Below are 14925 nucleotides of genomic sequence, written 5' to 3'. Positions count from 1 at the left end.
GCACGGGAAACGAGGTACGTTTCCTACTCCGAGTGACAGAACGTGTCTCAATTCCCCAGTCGCCGACACTCCGGATTATCCATGATGGAGTTAGGTTTTAGTTGAGCTTTTATGTGTATTCATTCTATATTGTGTTGCACAATTCAACTCCTCGGCCATCATGCATCGAGATGCGTTATTGGTGGCACGAGGATCGAGGCATGCATACATCTGTGAAAATACATTGCTGTGCCTCTCTCTTGCTCTCTGTTGCAGCAAATCAAGAATCAGCAGTCTTTCAAAGCTTGGCGCGCTTTCCAAGAATAATTGCAAAACAGAGGCTAATTGGGGCATCCCAGTGGATTTCCGCGCAAGGCAGCCCAAACATACATCATTCATCAGAATCGAGGCAGTCCCTGGCTTGCATGCCAGTTTATTATTTTCTTAGTTAATTTGTAAATTAATTAGGATTTTTGTAATTATTTGGACTGTAATTATTTGGGACTGTATATTATTTATTCGGACCCTCTGCGCGAGGGCAATGTTGTAATAAGTGTGCGTGTGTGTGTTGTATGTCTTCCAACCCCACGTCTTTCTCCCTTTTATTTTACCAGCTTATAATGGTTAGATTAGGGCATGTTTCAATTAGCATACAGTATGACAGCATGTTTGCATCATTCATCTGTTTTGCATGCACCGGGCTCGGCGCATCATACTAACTGCATTTGTATTTCAATTTCAAAGTTGAATACTTGTTAGCTGTTGCATCTCATATGCCATGTTTAGAATAGCCGAGCCTGCTATAGTTGCATTTTGCATGTGTTGCATTAGGCATTTCTGTATAATTAGGATCATGCATGGATTTCTAATTAGTTTCTGTTTTAGCTTGGAGTACTCAGTAAGTTTTATGCTTTAGCATCCTTGCATGCGTGTGAGTGACTGCCATGAATAGCATGCTTACCATGAGGTTATTTGCTTATGTGATATAACTGCTTGAATGCCTGTGGGTGAAGGTTGGGTTGTTTGGATTGGAACAAATCATTGATTGTGAGTTTTAAGCCCACTAGATAGTGGCAAAACCATCTTTTCTAAGCCCACCCGAGGGTGGCAAAATCTGCATTTAAGCCTACTTGCAAGTAGCAAACCATCTTTCAAAAACAAACATGAAATGTTTTGTTCCAATTCAGGCGACCCAGTCTATATTTGTATGTTGTGCGCATCACATAGTAAATCTAGGCTAATAACCGGAATAAGAACACACAATGTTTTCAAAACTCGATATCATGGTTACTAGAGGCCGATCTTTGATCGGGCGAGCGGGGGTGCTCACGAAGTGACCTTCCCCAATCGTACCCAAGTTCCCGAGCCGAGGCAACTTTGGTGATGACAGACACGTGGCCTTAGGCAACGAGTCAGGGTTTCCTAAATTTCCCAAAATAAAATATTTAGGTGGCGACTCTGTATCTGGCAAAGCAGTCCATGTTTGGCACTTCTTTCAAAAAATCTGTTTTCTCAAAACGATTTGCCGGATTTGGACTCTCTGGTTCAGATTTAGAACCGTGACAAATTCGAGAGTCCTGAGCTGTAGTGAGCCCAATATCGAACGGAACGGGGGACTCGTTCCTCCCGGGGCGTTCGGGGACGTCTACATGCACCAAATAGACAAATTTGATGCAATAGATTTTTAAACAAATTGTTGGACAGATTTGAAGACAGATTTTTAGATAGATTTGCTGCCAGATTTTCAGACAGATTTGCAGCCTGATTTGGAAATAGAGGCAGCAGTATTCTAGTTCGAATTCAAAGAGATTATCATTAACAGATTTATATTTTCCCACAGATTTTTGACAACACATTTGTTCAGAATTTCTCAAACATATTATGTCCAACAGGTTTTCGCACATAGCCACTTATAATCACTTCAGATTATGTGTATTATAACATGTGTATGTACAGGAATATCTGTTTTTTGTGAATGTATTAACTTAAATCTAAAACAAATAGAGCTACAAGACTAATAATCTTAAGTGAAAAACAAAGTATAGTTTAGATTTAGGGCAGTATAGTTCAGATTTTGCGAGACAGATTTCGAATGAAAAACATAATGATGTGTAGACAGATTTAGAATACAAACATGTGGCAAGGGTATCATTAACAAATTTTTTGCAGACAGATTTTTTTGCAGACAGTAGATGTTTACTAACAGAGTTTAACATGTATATATATATATATATATGTATCAGAACATAACATTTTTCATATCCAAACAACATATAATGGATTCAAGTTTAAAAAAAATCGAACTCACCATAGCAGCCATTGCGATAGGAAATGAGCGAGACCCATTGGTATGATTGTACGGCAATTGACTCCTATTACTCTTGCCAGCTTTTGACCGTTTCTAAAAATAAGTCAAGCAGATAAACAATTTTTTGGTAAATATTAAGGCATATCACATTTTCACATAGATGTATGTACTCTATCTAGTCTATTATTTTACCTAGTGAGATGCATCTTGCCATGCCACATCGATCAAATGCTTCCAATTATCTAAACTCACCCCTACGGGCGGATGACCATATATCTCATCACGTGGAAGTCCCTCTAACAATTCGAACTCTTGCTTCAAGGTGTACCTCCAATCTTTGTGCAACCCATAGGCCTTCTTATTCACAATCTCCTGTGCTTGTAAGTCATTGTGGAAATCGTCTCCAATTTGAAACTTGTCCTACATGCAAAACAAATTGAAATAGTAATCATTAAATATTAGTCTTTCTTATTACTCACATAATACAATTACATATTTTGGACAAGTAATATTAGTTACAAGAACTCCTTGGATGACGGCAGCTTTTGTAGTCTCATCAAGATCCAGCCATGACTTCATATCTTTCAAAGGGCACAAGGTTCTAATTTGAATTCCTAACTCGTTAGTTGCTGGAGTGGCATACTTGCCAGTCATTACATTTAACCCACGATCGATGTGAACATAACATTTTTCCCCTTTTTTGGCTCTAATTATTTTTTGTATGCCTTTGCCAAGTGTCGGTCCGCGTACACGTAGGGGCTTCGAAGTCCCTGTTAACAACATAACATCATGAAAATTGGCTAAAAATTGGCTAAAAATTGGCTACAAAAAAACAATGGCAATGGCATGTGCTAATTGACAAATTTTATACACTTTAATCTTACCTATGCCACTCGGCTACGTTTCGGATGGGGCTTGTGTCTCATCAGAATCAACCATTGATTGGCTAGTGACATGATGAGATGGTCCCACATTTGATCGGACGGGTAGAACAGGAGACGGAGCAATGGGTGATCCTAAAGGAATAGCAGCTGGCAAGTCTGTTTCTGGCTGCGTGAGTGTCTTCTTCCGAAGCCGACCAGTCTTTAAGCCAAGAACCATTTTCCAATCTGCAATAACACAAGTAACACTATATACATGAACTAGACAAAAATAATGCTTGATTATTGCAGACAAAAATAATACATGAACTATACAATAACACAAGTAACACCATTTTCCATTTTCCAATATGCCATGATATGCCTGCTTTAAAATAAATTAGACAAAAATAATTTAGAAGGCATGAACTAACTCAACTAACACATGCTTAATTACATGATTTAGCATGATATACATGAACTAAATTACACAAAAACAATAAAAATAAATAAAACTTCATCACAGAAAAAGAGTACACCCAAATAATGCTTGATTATTGCACTTTCAAGCTAGAAGAATAAGGAATGGATCACATCAGGGCATCTAAGTCTTATATAAAAACGGGAGAGAAGGAATAAGTTAACCGACCTTGAACTGTTTGCTGATCTGTTTAAGCAGATATGTTTGCTGCTGTTGATGAGTATTTTCTGCTGCTATTTGTTGACTTTTGATGTTTTGTTGCCTGCTGCTATTTGTGGAATGTTTTGATTTTGGATCTGTTTTTTGTTCTGGATTTGTTTTGTGTCACATTAATTAACTGGTAGTTTGCTTGTGCGTCCCACACCTTTATCTGTCCACAAGCAAAAGAAATATGTAATTGACCAATAAGCATGGAATGATTATAAACTAAATGGTCTGATTATTTTTCAGGCATGAATTATAGTTTGCTCAGTGGTCTGATTAACACCTACTGAACTGATGTCAAATAATTTTTAACAAACTTAAACATGAAATTGAACTAGAATAACTTGATTCATTCTACGGCCCTAGGTAACATATGCCTAATGTGGAATTCTGTAAAACCTAACAATGTGTAATTTATTTCAACTTACAAGATGCCACAAAGACACCATGCATCATTGTCTGTACTGCAACCTGAACTAAATGAACATAATTTAACAGTAAACTAAAACAAATTAAGCAACCACTCAAAACATCTATTTAGCACTAGCAGCACAAGAACTCCTTTGTCGAGCCTCAAACTCCGGTTAAATTTCAGCTCAATATCATTTGAAACTAAACTCATTTATTCATGGTTAACTCTTCTATCCTCTTGAAGTTGGGATACCCGTGCCTAAAGGAAGGGTTAGTTTGAACAGATTTTGTTGATCCATCAGTTTTAAGCATTTCATCTCATAATCACTTCCCCAACACAAAGTAAATAAATAAGAAAACTTTAATGTGCCAATGAGTACCTATGAAGCCAGCCTAACAAAATTTTACACACTGAGCATGCAGAAGAAAACAAATTATACTATTGATTAATTGTAAATAAAAAAAAAATAAGCAGAAAGGTTTACACTCACTTCACTTTCAACATCCAGAACTCTTTCCATGAGATAAAGATCACAGAATTTTGTAATCTCCAGCAGTACTTCCAGCACAGACGATCTCACAGTCGCTTGTTTCTGCTCAGAGCAAGGTAACCACAATGTCAATCATTTTCTAATTCAGGCACAAAATTTAATTGACAGAGAATGTCACCACCTGAAGCTCCTCTGGACTAGTTTCCTCAAGAACCACACCAAGTAACCGGCATGTTACCTGGAAAGGAACAAGAATGAAAGCATTAGAATCATAAATTGGGTTAAAAGATGCGAAGGATATTCTATCTTCCAAGTTCCTAAAATGCAACTCAGACCAAATCCATGCATAGATTGTACATTATCAGTGTATCTTCAATAATTACAGCACCATTAGTATTTTTTGTTGTTATTATTATTGTTGGTGGCGGTGGCAGAGGCTCTATTATTGTTGTCCTCAAGGAGGTTGAAAATGCATTAAATTTAGTACTGGGTACACTACTCGTAAAATAAAATACCCAAACACAAATCAAACAACTTCAAGACGTGAGGATGACCACAAAATTATCCATCAAACTTTAAAAGATCCAAGCCAAGGGGGTAAATTAAATTACAAAAACTACGACAATCTCATAGTGAGGTATTAGTGGACAAGGAAAAAGGGTGTACTTAATATTTTCTACAGAAAAATTAACGTGCCTAGTTAAAGATGCAAAGTAATGAAATGCATAAGTCAAGAGAGGGTCAAGTATATCAAAAAGGAAATCATGAGAAAAATCAAAGATTAAAAAAGATAGAACCAAAGATTAAAGTAAAATAAATAATGCCAAATAACAAATCATGGAAAAGATTAAAATGATTCCCATGTGGTATCAGAAGACCTATTCTTCATTCTGCTGAGCTTCCCAAATTCTACGTGGCAAGAAAGATCATTTCAAAGACCCCATAGGTGAACCAAAAATGTCCAGCAAAATTCTAACATTATTGGAAAATAATCAATTTAGAATAATTGAGTTCTATGATTAAAAGTTTGACTTGCAAAATCTGTCAGGAGCATGCACTAGCCAAGAAAATTAAAATCATCTAATTTCTTAAAAAAGAAACATGCTCAAATTGATGAGAAAAGGATAAAACTTCCACTCACAACAGGAACCAGTTCTATCAAAAAATGACAGGCAATAGAAGTATAAAACATCATCATCTATAAACGAGCGACCTCTATTAAATAAGAAAAATACAAGAAAAACTAAACAAATTTCCTTCCTTCCTTCACTCAGCTTCTGTCTAACTATTTGTCCTAAAGTTGGCTGCAGGCAGCAACAAAAAAATTAATTATAAATCAAATTAGTATGAAGCAACGTATAATCCAAAAACAGATAGAAAAATATGTAGTTGCCTTTATGGGCTGGAAGAACTCATCAATAACATTTTGTGCTCTTGAATCTTCTGAAGACAAGTCTCCGAAAAATGTCAAATTTGCATTTGAATGAGTACTGACTACACCAGAACTACTAGGAGTAGTAGCTTGCCGTTTAGGCTGTCTTCTTTGAGCCGCACTAGTTGATCTCAATAGTCTCCATGTAAAAAGTATTGCAATGGCAAGCCCTGCTAAAGCCCCAATAGGTTGTATATCCTGCAAATAATTACAAAGTAAAAACCATCATACTAGAGCAAATGCAGATTATCCAGAATATTTTTTTTTTATAAATAAATAATTTTATTGAAGGAGCATCAAGATGATGCAACAAAAACAAGACTACAAAAGTAATTACCAACTCCTTACCAACCCAACAAAACTTTGTAATGCTATAGCTTGTAGATACTACATTGTCTCATTAAAGAAAGAAAATAATAGAACTTCGGTGTTATTTTCCTCACCCATGCTGGAGACATGCTATTTTTATTTTTATGAGGTTATGTAACAGCCTTAGGTAACAGTCTCTGGTTTAAGCACTGTGCTTTAGGAATGATGACATGATTATCTTTTTTATCTGGTTGAGGTGCAAGCTTTGGTAAATTTATATGCTTGCTGCTTGGTTTTACAGTATATATATATATATATATATCTCTTTGAGTGCAATTAAATGATTTTAATCCAAGGCTTCAATGTTTTAAATGTTTAGGTATCAAGTTTTGTTTAATAATTAAAATTTACGAGAAGTCCATTGATGTGTTCTAATATTGAAAATGCTAAGCTTATTGTAGGATGCTTCTTGTTGTGATATATAGATGAAATTATATTTATATATATTATGTAGGTACATAAATGAAGCAGTGCTTTATGACTCTATGCATTTTGTATTTTATTTATTTATTTATACACTCTTTTATTTTATGAATTTGAGTTTCATTTGTTTATTTTTTATCAACTTAATTAGGGTGAGGATTGGACGAGAGAAGCTCACACCTTAGGTAAGGCCTTGCTTTGTCTTGTATTCATGTTTTATTATTATTTTTTTTTATAAATAAGTAAATTATTAGAAAAGCATCAAGATGATGCAAAGAATACAAATTTCAAACCCCCAAAGAAACAATGCTAAACTAGCAAATCCTCTATGAAATCAACATAAGCTAAAACATCTTGATCAACCAATCCCGTAACCCAATTATATAACACCATAAGTAGCCACCTCTCCAGCCAAGAAATTGACTGAGACACCCCTTGGAATACACGCCTGTTACGCTCCAACCAAATATGTTTATGTACACCTTTCTGATGGTGTACAGTGTTGTTGAAGTTTGATATTAAGGGAAGGTAACTTGTCTTCTTCTTCTTCTTCTTCTTCTTAGTATTATTAGTACATGGGAGGGTGAAGCCTTGGAGAGACATGACACAGTAGGTCACAATCCCACTTAAATCCTGCTGAATAAAAGGATGGACCCCAGAAGGGGGAGTCATGAAGGATTGTAAGACCATTTTGACAGACCAATCTAAAATCATTACCAAAAATGGCCCATACTGGAATCCGTCCTTTGATTCTTAGTATTATTGGTACATGTGAGGGTGAAGCCTTAGAGAGACATGACACAGTAGGTCACAATCCCACTTAAATCCTGTTGAATTAAAGGATGGACCCCAGAAGGGGGATCATGAAGGATTGTAAGCCCATTTTGACAGACCAATCTAAAATCATTACCAAAAATGGCCCATACTGGAATCCGTCCTCTGATTCTGCAGGATTGAATCCATTTTGATCTTCCAAGTCAAAATTGCCTGCTCATCTGCACAATGGTTGGGTCAGTGACTCACTGCTGTAAGAAGTGCTGAGACTGTTACCTAAGGCTGTTACATAACCTGATGATTCTAATTTTTAATAGTATTCTAATTCTAATTTTGACATAACCTGATAATAGTATTCTAATTTTTAATTTTTTATGAAAAAAATAGTACTCAATGTGTTCTTAGCGTGTCCTCATCGTGTTCCAACATGTCCGCAATGTGTCCAACTCTTTCCAGCGTGTCGAACACCTACACACAACCTCCGGATAGGTGTTCGTGCTTCATAGGTGCATAGTTTCCAGTATAAACACAGTACTTCAGTTTCATGTTCAATGGAGAAATTCCTAACTCTCTTCAGTTAAACATATTTGCTGGACACACCAAAGGAAAAAAAAAATAAACCCAAAAAATTGAAGGACAAAGTAACTATCAATTTCTAGGATAAGGTCTAATCACGATAGCAAATGCTCTTCTTTTGCTTCTTTAAAGTCAATGTCCATGCTCTCTCAATAGCAAAAAATCTTCTAAAATGGTAAAGAAACAATACTCAAGAAAACCAACAACAATGACTTCAATAATGCAAAAACGACAAGAAATAAATTTTAAAAAATGACAGGTGTCCGTTAAACTAGACTATCCGACAAGAACAATAGTAAATTCTGACAAAAATATACAAGTTGTCATGTAAGATATATAGTCTGTGATTTTTCATTCTTTCTTATTTTTGACAAGTATGATGGCCTATGATTTTATCAAACTTATAATCCCAGGCATATCAAACTGGCAAAAGAGGATTCAGTAGCTGGCCCTAAAGTGATCAAAGCCAGACTATTCAAAATCTGTTCAAACTCTGTACACATACATATTACAATTGAATTCAAACTAACCCTTCCTTCATTTATTCATGGTTAACTCTTATTCTAATCTCTATCTACAAAACCATAAAATACCAACAACAAAGCATAAACATAGCAGAGGCAGCCCCAAACTTGAACCCAACAACATCCACAGTAGCATCACAACAAAAACCCATTGCAAAACAGAGCAGCAACCAGACAAAACCAGCTTTACAGCCATACCAGCCATACCAGCATAGCTGTAGCCAAACAAATGTAGACCAGCTCAGAGCTTCCTATATCAGATGCATTCCACCAAAAGGCACCATTCAGTTACATTCCACCAGCACACCCCATAGTAACCCATTGCACAAACTGCAATGCTGACCATTAAATACACCAATCATTCAGATCTTCAATGAATGCAGGTTTAACTGGGCTCAACTCACAATCTGACCAGCATAGCTGCAGCCAAACCAGATGCAGACCAGCACCCTTCCATTTGACAGCAGCCCAACAAAACACCACATTTACAGTAGGCCAACCATTTGACAGCAGCTCCAGAGAATGTACTCCAGGCCTCCTCAGAAAACATTCTACTTGACACAGTATGCAGCAGATAGATACCAAAGCTACACCATAAACTTCACTACCAAAGATACACCAAAAATACCTCCCACTTCATTCTGGACAACAACCCTTCCAGGGAAGATCAGCAAAGCCAAGGCAGAGATAAACCAGAGAAAAAAAACATAGAATGGCAGAGAAGAAAAACATGAGCCCAGGGCCTGCACTTCTGCACTGAGTGGGTACACCCACAGCAAAACTTCACCCATTTCAGTTTGGATTAGCTGCCTTAAACACACATTCATTTCTGAGTTTATTGACATTTACGAAGATAGATCCCCCTTCATTATTTTGAGTTTCCTTTGCATTTGTGCACCAATTGAACATTCACATTGCTCAAATTATGGCATGAACTAAAGCATGATATACATCAAGATTCTACATCAACATCTGTATCAAAATCACTTTGTAGGTCATATTCTTCGTCTGTATCAAAATCACTATAATCTGTATCAACATCTGTATCCATCTTCATCATCACAGATGAAGGCATCATCTGTAACACCCTTGGCTTCTACCCCTCTGACAGATTGCAAAACTTCCATGGGAAAAATTTCAGATTCAATATCATCTCGACGCAAAGCCACATCATCATCAATAGCCATAGTAGGTACGACCTCGGTGGTTTCTTCTTGTTGGAACACATCATCAGGTTGTACGACATCCATCTCCGGCACATCCCAAATTCCTCGATGTTGAAACTTTTCAACGACTCTCCAACTGGTACCTAATTTGGTGTCATTAACATAGAATACTTGTTCAACTTGACTTGGTAATACAAATGAGTCATCTTTGTACCATCGACTTGTTACATCAACTGTTGTGAAATGTGGCTCTACACGCATAGTTCTACTACTACCGCTGTTAAACCATTCACATTGGAACAATACAATCTGACGTGTGAACAAATAGTTCAGTTCCCACACTCTGCACAAGTGTCCATAGAAGTGTATCAATTGCCCTTCATGCTCCCCTTCCACGACTAATCCACTATTCTGACTTTTCCGACGGTTGTCACGGTCGATAGTATGATAACGGACACCATTACAAATACATCCTGAATATGTGTTCACTAAGCCACTAGGACCATTGGCTAATGACCACATATCATCAGTTGCTTCGGGGGAATCTTGGCTCCGCAATTCATTCATCTACATGAAGAACATGTGTCACGTTACTAGCATGCGTGACATTTACGTAATGTACAATCTATGGTAGGATATGAGAATACTAGCTTACATGATCTTTGAACCATTTAGGAAATTCTTTCCGATGTCTGTTTTCGATGTTGAACGCACCGTCTCTTTGGTGTAACAAGTTCTTGTGCTCCCTAGTTACAAGAAATGTGATTCAAAAACTATTTACTAAGATAAAGACTAATCAATTTACAACAAAAACATTATAAATACGTTTGAAGGATTCATACTCTACGTGTTTATCCACTTCTGTGCTATTGTGTATGACAAACCAATGAGCCAACTCGCGTTCAGCTACGGACACATCGGACGCCCTTGTCATTAGACCAAAGGGACGTACAGTTTGAGTGAATACCGCCAACCTTAGGCCACGGTCACCTATGTCATAATTCCTTTCTGGGCAGTTAAACAATGTTTCAACTCCATCCAAATACATTGAACAAAATGTTATACATTCTTTGGAAATGTAAGCCTCGGCAATAGAACCTTCAGGATGAGCTTTGTTGGCCACAAACCCTTTTAGACGGCCAAGCAACCTAATTTTGCAAGCCGATGTCAATGTTATACTGCAATATTTATATCAGCAGTAAAGCATTAACTTAAATTTGACAGTAATACGAGGGCTGAGTTAATACCTCTCAATTGGGTACATCCATCGATATTGCACTGGGCCTCCAAGCATAGCCTCTCGAGGCAAGTGAATTGCCAAGTGGACCATGACATCGAAAAAAGCCGGCGGGAAAATCATCTCAAGCTTACAAAGTATGAGTACGATTTGTTCATCCAATTTATGCAAATCTGAACGCTTCAATGTCTTTGAACACAATTGTTTGAAGAAATTTCCCATCTCAAAAAGTGTCGTTCAAATTTCCTTATTAAGGTAGCCACACATCCCAATTGGAAGAAGTCGTTGTATAAGGACATGACTGTCATGACTTTTGAGGCCAGATAATTTTCCAGCTTGAGCGGTCACGCAATTGGAGATATTTGCTGCATAGCCATCAGGGTACTTCAATGATTTCAAGAAATCACAAAAGCCTTCTCTCTCTTTCACCGACAATGTGTACAATGCGGGAGGCTCCTCAAAGGACCCATTAGAACGCCTCTTCAAATGTAACTCTTTACGTATTTTCATGTCCTCCAAATCTAAGCGTGCTTTGTCTGTGTCCTTGTTCTTTCCATCTACGCTCAAAAGTGTCCCAACGACATTGTCACATATGTTCTTCTCAATATGCGTGACATCAAGGTTGTGTCGAAGCTTCAACGTCTTCCAATAGGGCAAGTCAAACATAATGCTTCTCTTGCTCCAATTCAAATTTTGATGTTCATTCCTTTGTCGTTTTCGATTTTGTGGGTGCTTTCCATACGACTTGTAAGTCCCAGAATCAATTTGCTCTAGTATTTGGTCCCCCGATAACTCCAAAGGTTTGGACCTATGCTCCGTTTGACCATTGAAGAGCTTACTTGTTCGCCAAGTGTGGTTCTCAGGCAAGTGGCGACGAGCACCCATATACCTTATTTTACTTCGTAATCCTTGAGACGATGCATTATTGTTACAATTAGGGCAAGCCAAGTAACCCTTTGTACTCCACCCTGACATGTTACCGTACGCAGGGAAGTCATTTATGGTCCACATTACCGCCGCATGCATTCTAAAAATTTGCCCGTTCGATGCATCATATGTTTGCACACCATGCTCCCACAAATTCTTCAATTCTTCTATTAGTGGTTGCAAGTAAACATCAATGTCTCTTCCAGGTGCCGATCGTCCGGGAATAAGCAATGACATCATGCAATATGGCTCTTTCATGCACTTCCACGGTGGGAGATTGTAAGGCATTAAGATTACGGGCCACATGCTATATGATGTGCTTATATTCCCAAATGGATTGAAACCATCTGTTGCCAGCCCTAGCCTTACATTTTGAGAATCATCAGAAAACGTCGGATGTTGCTTATCAAAGTCCTTCCATGCTTCACCATCGGCCGGGTGCCTTAATATGTCATCATCCACACGCTTCTCATTGTGCCATCTCATATCTGCGGCTGTTTTTTTGGACATATACAGTCTTTTCAACCTCAGTGTCAAAGGAAAGTACCGCAATACCTTCTGTGGAATCTTTTTACCACCATCATCGTTCAACTTGTATCTACACGCGTCACATGTAGGGCATTTCTCCAAATTAGCACTCTCCTTCCAAAATAGTGCACAATCATTCTTGCACGAATGAATTGTTTCATATCCCAAACCCAAGTCACGTAAGAACTTCTCAGCATCATAGAGTGTCCATGGAACTGTTGGATCACATTCTGGTAGAATGTCCTTGAATACCTGCATAACCATATCGAATGACTTGTTGCTCCATTTGTTGTACACCTTCACATGAAGCATCTTAATGACGAATGATAACACAGAAAACTTTTCACATGTCGGGTGAACTTTGCGTTGTGCATCTTCGAATAACCTAGTGAACTTATGCAAATCCTCCCTCTCCAAACCATTAGGTTCCTCGTCGGTATGATCATCCATAAGACCATTCACATAAATTTCTTCCAACATAATAGGCAATTCATCCATGGGCGGATCATCGATATCTGTCATACATTCGCCACTACCTCTACATTGGTCATTTGATGCACTAGGACGAGACACGGAACATGTTCCCCGTGATGCACCCAAGTTAGATACGAAGATGCCATGCCTCTTCGGATCAAGTGCATCCACACAACTTGTCTGCTATATTTTGTGCCATTAATGCAATCGACACACGGACACCTAATTTCATCCTCTACGCCTAAATTTGCCGTAGCAAAATCAAGGAATGACTTCACCCCTTGTTGATACTCTTTACTTGTCAACCGATTATTTATCGTCATCCAACTCTTGTCCATTTTGTTACCTACAACTCACACAAAGATTAACCGAGGAAGCCATGAGAGCACGCATTTCAAGTTGAGATAGATTAGGTTATTTTTCATTCACTGTTTGGCTTGTCACATAAATCTCTTTTAGGGTGGAACTTTATGACACGATTTGTTCTAAAAACAAGTTAATTTAAGAAATGACCCATAATTTTGGACCACTAGATAGCATAACTAGTAGAGCACTAGTACTAGTGAAGCCATATGGTCAATAATAGAATGATATATCAAAATAATGAGAACCATTTCATGCTCTTCACAGTGTGTGTGCATGACATGTTATTTATTAAAAAAAAAAGTAAAGACAGAAACACCAATAAAAGAGAAAAGAACATTCATCCTATTTACTATAAAATCACAAAACAAAAAATCATACATGGCAACTGTGCATGTCCGCAAATGCATATTCACACATTTCTAACCTAAGCTTTGGGCATAAACGAGCTTTCTCCTTCTTTGGAAATATGGACTTAAATTACTAAGGAGGCAACATGAGCAATATGCCGCCATGATGCAAGCATCATAAATTTCCGATACTTCTAAAATGGAAGCATCGAGGTTATATTCTCCTCAGTTCCCATACCAAGAGCAGCCTCCTTGTACTTTTTTAATGTAATGATGTTTAAATATTACTCACATGTAATTATCATGTTTGCCAAGTAGTTTCCAAGAATTTAACAAGTCAATGCTATCCATTCAAGACAAGGCAATGCTATCCATCCACAAACTACCATGCTTATTTATAGCACAGAAGTAAACATTTACGCTAGGCAATGCTATCCATATGTATAATTTAATTGTATATCTAGCTCAAAACCATAAAAATTCCTTTTGAAAAGGTAATGCTTACGAAAATAATAAACTTACGAAAACAGTTAAGTGTAGCAAATGGCTTGATTCACCCCAAGCATAGTAGAGGTGCACTGTTTTTCCCCTTCCGTTTTTTTTTTCTTCCTTCAATTTGAAGTAGTTAAGTGTTGGGAAATATTGAAATAGGTAATACTAGAATGAAGACGTGATGGGTCATATGTTAAAAGATGCCAATTTGATGCAACCGTCCATATAAATTATAATAACAAGTGAAAAGAGTTCATTCACAAATGAAAGGGAAAAAAAAAGTTTATTATCAAACAAACTAGATCTTGTTCTGATAGAAACCATTCAGAACCTGATTTAAATCACCCCATTCAGATTACCAAAAATAAATTTCCAATAAACTGAATTAAATATTCTGATTAGCAAGAACATAATGATTTTTTATGGAAAAAATTCCATAGCATTGCGAAAGAGATGCGACAACTGGCAATACATGAGATGATTAATAAAATATGAATGCATCTCCGAAAGACTTTAGAGAACGTCAAGGAAGATATATTTCTCATAAGCAAAAAGA

The 14925-nt window shown here is 37.3% G+C and overlaps 1 long non-coding RNA gene across 1 annotated transcript; it reads right to left on the bottom strand.

Moving 5' to 3' along the window:
- Positions 1-4734: 4734 nt before the first annotated feature.
- On the bottom strand, positions 4735-4974 carry LOC114272917 (uncharacterized). Its single transcript, XR_003632878.2, has 2 exons — positions 4916-4974; positions 4735-4836 (listed from the first exon to the last, which is right to left on the bottom strand). It is a non-coding gene; the product is annotated as an uncharacterized LOC114272917 (long non-coding RNA).
- Positions 4975-14925: the final 9951 nt, after the last annotated feature.

The sequence above is a fragment of the Camellia sinensis genome, chromosome 5, assembly GCF_055761805.1.
Source record: "Camellia sinensis isolate YWXY chromosome 5, ASM5576180v1, whole genome shotgun sequence".
Taxonomy (NCBI): Eukaryota; Viridiplantae; Streptophyta; class Magnoliopsida; order Ericales; family Theaceae; genus Camellia; species Camellia sinensis.
This window is presented reverse-complemented; position numbering and strand designations above follow the sequence as displayed.